This window comes from Gorilla gorilla, chromosome 13 (assembly GCF_029281585.2).
Source record: "Gorilla gorilla gorilla isolate KB3781 chromosome 13, NHGRI_mGorGor1-v2.1_pri, whole genome shotgun sequence".
NCBI classification, from domain to species: domain Eukaryota; kingdom Metazoa; phylum Chordata; class Mammalia; order Primates; family Hominidae; genus Gorilla; species Gorilla gorilla.
The window spans coordinates 69,836,991-69,842,428 of NC_073237.2; positions in this window are offsets into that span (position 1 = coordinate 69,836,991).

Below are 5,438 nucleotides of genomic sequence, written 5' to 3' on the forward strand. Positions count from 1 at the left end.
GAACTCCAAGAGGTCATGGGCCAGGTAGCATTGAAGCAATTTGAGAAAAAATAAAAGCACGCTAAATACAAAGCAACTCAAAAAACACTACAGTACCAAATGGAGTGCTTCAAATTGCTCCTGAGTATCAGGATTTTATGATGCAGAATTTTGAGGGTCTATTTAAGAAAGCACTGTATCCATGGACTGTCCTAATCCTTCATGTAAAATAGTAGATATTCATGGCCTATCGCAGGTCCACTGCTTTATTTATTTATTTATTTATTTAATTTTAGATTCCAGGGCACATGTGCAGGTTTGTTACATGGATATATTATGTGATGCTGACTTTTGGGTTTCTATTGAACCTGTCACCCTAATAGTGAACTTAGTACCCAATTGGAATTGGATGCAGGGACTCTTCAGATCTAGAACAGGCTCCTCCCCACCAGACTTGCTTGGTCTGGACCTGCTAAAGGATCAGAAAGGAAGAAGATACTGAGAACTAGATGCATGTACTCAATAGTATTCCCATTCAGTCTTTGAAGCTTAGTATTTAGACCAAGGCTAGTGCGACCTTTTAAAAGGAATTTAAACAAAAGCAACTACTTAGCTCAGTGCCTAAAACAAAGTAGTTAGTAATTTAATAATAGTTCATTTTCTTTTGTTACATTTTAAAATTGACTGAACATGTCATTTCTTATTGAAAAATTTGAATATACATAGGTTAGAAAAATAAGTGACCTTATATATGTATATATATATATATCTGATTTTTTCTTATTTATTTTCAATGGCATAATCTTAATTTTTTTCATTTAATTAGTATTCCTAAGTGGAAATATATTTCAAAATAGTTTTAAATATGTAACATGAAAAAAATAACACTTGAAAATTAACCCACATTTACCATGTGATCATTTTTCTTAAATCTATAAGTTAAACCAATAATATTTTATAAAAAGGCATAATCACAGACAATAGACATATGAATTCTTATGCTAAGGATTGAATTTTTACCAAATATAGGACAAATAATATTTATAAAATATGACTGATTTTTTATTTACATAGAAAGACGTTTCCTGGTTTATGATTTTCCATTTAATTACACCATACTTGCAAAAAAGTAAACTTTTTATATTTGAAAGGAAATAATTCAAATATATGTGTTAGCTTAAAAGTAGGTACATTTACATATTTGCACTTTGAATGTCATTCTCCAAGTAAAATACAAAATAGTTACATGTACTTGAACTAGAGGTAGGTCAGTGTAAACTTCCCTGATTATAAATCCATTTGTTCTTCCAAAAGACCTATTTATTTTAAGCAGCAATCAGCAAACCCCAGCATATTTTATTTATCCAAATCTGGGTTGTGGCCTGTTCTGTTTTGTTTTGGTAGTTTTCTGGGTCTTATAACAGTATCATCATCTCTAGCTGTTTTTCCTTTTGTTTTTTTTTTTTTTGCCCCATTTTAGGAAAAGTTTCCGTGATACAGAGCCACACTCATTTGTTTTTGTAATGTCCATGGCTATTGTCTTTCTAAACAGTAAAGTAGAGTAGTTGCGACAGAAAACTACAGCTGTGAAGCTTAAAATATTTGCTATCTGGCCTTTTACAGAAAAGTTTGTTGATTACTGATATGGACAATAAAAGTTAACCCATTGTAATAAGTTCAGTGTATATAGATTTGGTTTGATTTATTTTATTTTATTTAACATTATTTTATTTTATTTTATTTTATTTTTGGTATGTCCTAAAAGTTGTTTTATTGTGGAACATTGTTAACCTGTCCTTTTTTTCCTATTTTTTATTTTACTATACTCTCCTACTTTATTTGCCCTCTTTCTTTTTTTTAACTCCTCATTTTTCATTGCTTCTTCTTACTCTTCACTCATACATCTAACTCCATTTTAGGAGCACAATACGATAGGAGATTTTATTTTTTTAAGAAATTGGCAATTATTTGGCAAAGTCGTATTACCAGCAGTTTCCGCAACTACAAAAGAGGCCATAGGCCAGTATGAATGGCCATGCACAGGGTGGAGCCAGAAAAGCACACACACCTCCAGTAATTCTACCCTCTGTCTCCTTACTTCTTCCCTCTCTTCACGTTACGTGACACAGTATCTCTTCATTATTGAGCATCTACGAAAGGATGACTACCGAAATTCAACAGAAAGGATTTTTGTTCTCTGCATCTACAGGTTTTATTTCTACTCACACTTCCACATTTGAAGAATATTAAGTTAGAAGACATTATTTTCATCTTCTTTTGTCTGAGTCATGGAACGTGTACATTTTTATATTATTCGAAGGTGACCAATGTGTAGTTTCATATTTTCAATGTTTGAGTACCATACTACTTGCTAACTGTTTGTGTACTGAACAAATATAATAACTATCTGGGCCTCAGTTTTCTTACATGTAAAAGAGGACTGTTGTTAGGATTAAAAGATATATAAACAAGACATAAAACACTGTAATCATGCTTAGAACAGAGGTGGGCACAAGTAAAACACTTAGTATATGTGAACTATTTTTAAATAAGCAAACAAAATCACCATCTTTATTTAATCTTTTCTAAAATTATTTGAGGACTTATTAGTGATTCCTGTTAGCAATAATTCTCCCCTTTCTTTTTAGACAATAATAAACATTATGCCTTGTATGTGTACAGTTTGGTGGAATAACTCAGTATTCATTTAAAGGTTTTGGATATTACAAGTGTCTTAAATGTGAGAAAGTGTCTCAGATTTAGATCTATCATTGTATCTGTTATCTCTCAGACAACAGAGCCATTAGCAATGAAGGGCTAACTGCTGATCACATATTTTTTATTATAAAAATCTTTGTAGAGACAGCATTTCATAGAGAAGCTTGAAAATTGCTTGAACTGGTAGTAATTTCAGAAGAAATAAGTGATTCAAAGAAATATAATGGTGAATATATTCTATGGCCAGGCAGCAGTGACAAAAGGATCTCCTTTGACCCTATGACAATTGTTATTGATTATCTTGTGATGAAAATGAACAACTGTAATTCCTAGATAATTTAAATACATATTTCTACGTTATGTTTGGCTTTAACAGCTGTCTGTGTGTATATATGTGTGCGTATCAATTTTAATCAGTCCCGTGGGACTAGAGAAATTAATGTCCTCTAATTTTTTTTTTATGTTTTATTGATGATGAGTATGTTTATACACCATTAGTAATACCAGCAGCAATATTTTCATAGCTGGCTGATTTTTCATTTGGGTTATATTGAGTGCATTCAATATATTTCAATAAGAACATAATAGCTAAGGATGAGTGCCTGTAAAGGCTCTTCTTTGGATCTATTCATATTTTTGATCAACCATACCAACAGTTACTTTGTACACTCCTTCATGCCTATAAAATTATGTAACAATGTCCAATAGTTCTGAAACTATATCATAGATTTTCAGTATGTACAACTGACCCTCAAATTTTCTAGTTTAAATAACCCTCTATCTTAGCTTAACAGGATGATCAATGATGCTGAAACAGGGTGGATGCACATAAGAGAGGAATCACTGTTTTGATGTCATGGTTTCAAGCCAGATGATAAGACAAATGTTACATCAGGCACTTTGACAGAATGTTTCTGGAAATCAATAAACCTTGAATTTCTGACCCTTAATTTACTATGGACAAAATGATATCTATAATAAGCAGATAAAAGTGGTAGTCTTTCTATGTCTCAAAAAAAAGGTATCATATATATAACCCTGTAGTTTGTGATCCATCTTTCTATGTATATAAGCTTATAATGAGGATGCATAGCTATTTATAAGCTAAGAAATGTAAGAATTAATTATATATATAACTATTGAATTAAAAATTAAGCATATTGCTTTTATGCTCTCATTCAACATGCATGTATTAATGGTCATATATGTACACATGTATGTATATGTGAATGTAAGTATATACATATATGGTTGTGCACATGCACATGTACATATATAACTTGTGTCAGAGTTGCCATACAGTGGCATCATTTACACTGTATTCTATAGATCTGTGTGAAATGGAAGCCCTGTCCCAGATGCCATATAAACACTGGTAAAAATAATCAATATGGTGTCAATCCCCAATAATCAAAGTTCAGGAGAGATAAGAAAGTAAAGAACAAGGAAACAACCATAAAATTAGTATGTGTGATATACCCTGAAGATGATAATATTAATATAAAAGAGTGGTCAAGGGAAGCTAAATTATAGAAAGTGGCAAGGGAAAGCTTTATTAAGAAAGCAAGACTTGAAGTTTGAGAAAGAACCAGTCAAATGAAGAGCCTGGAGACTGAGTATTAAAGGCAGGAGGGAAAACATGTGTTCAGAGAACACTGAAGCAGGAAAGAATTTAACAACATTGAAATTATCAAAGAATACCGACACAGCTGGAGAAGAGAGAGGGGAAAAAAAGGACCTTAAAATGATATTGGTGATGTGTCTAGTGGCTGGATCATACAGGTCCTTGTAAGGTATATTTAACAGTGTGGATTTTATTCTTAATGCAATGTGGAGCCACTACCAGCTTTTAAGTCTGAGAGTAGTAGCTTAAATAATTGACTCTGGATATTGTGTAATGAGAGCCTGAAGCAGAGATAAAGTAAAAATGGGAATAACAGTTAAGAAATCATGGAATCAATCCATGTAAGAGATGACAGTGGCTTTACTGTGATAATGGCAACGGAAATAGACATATTCAAATACTATTTTGAGGAAAAAAAATGTCAGAAATTGGTAAATTATGTGATTATTTATCATATAATTTATGTGATTACTTATCACAACCCATCTAAGCTATTATCAATTTCTGGCATAATAAACAATAGCTATGCCCTCACAAAAATATCATAAAAAAGAATGAATTATAGGTATTATTAAAATATACATTTTTTTATGAGCAAAATAAACCACATTTTATTCAAAGGTCTAAAACAGAAGTGTCTAGCCTGGGAGAGTAATGGGCGATCAGATGAGTAATGTTTACTTTTAATATGACAAAAATGTTTCAGAATTAATGCATTTTCTTTGATGAGGCAACTTCAAATATCTTTGCTTAGGATGTTTAGGGCTTGACATGGAAAACTTTGTTTAGCTTTTGATAATGTATTTATTGTCTGTATATGATTCATCATGATGAGAATATTATGGATTCCCTTTAAATATTATCCAGTGTGTGTGTGTATACATGTGCATAAATATGTGTTAATAAAGTAATGTATGCTTATAAAAACAAAACATATTTAAAGGAATAAAGAATAAAATAAAAACATTTAAAATTCTTCTATCCAGAGATAGCCTTTATTAAAATAATGGTATATTACTTCCAAGTATTTCCCCGTGCACACAGAATCACATACATGTACACATTCAAAGCAGAATGGCTATGTGGAAAATAACACATAATTTAGAGTGAAGCAATA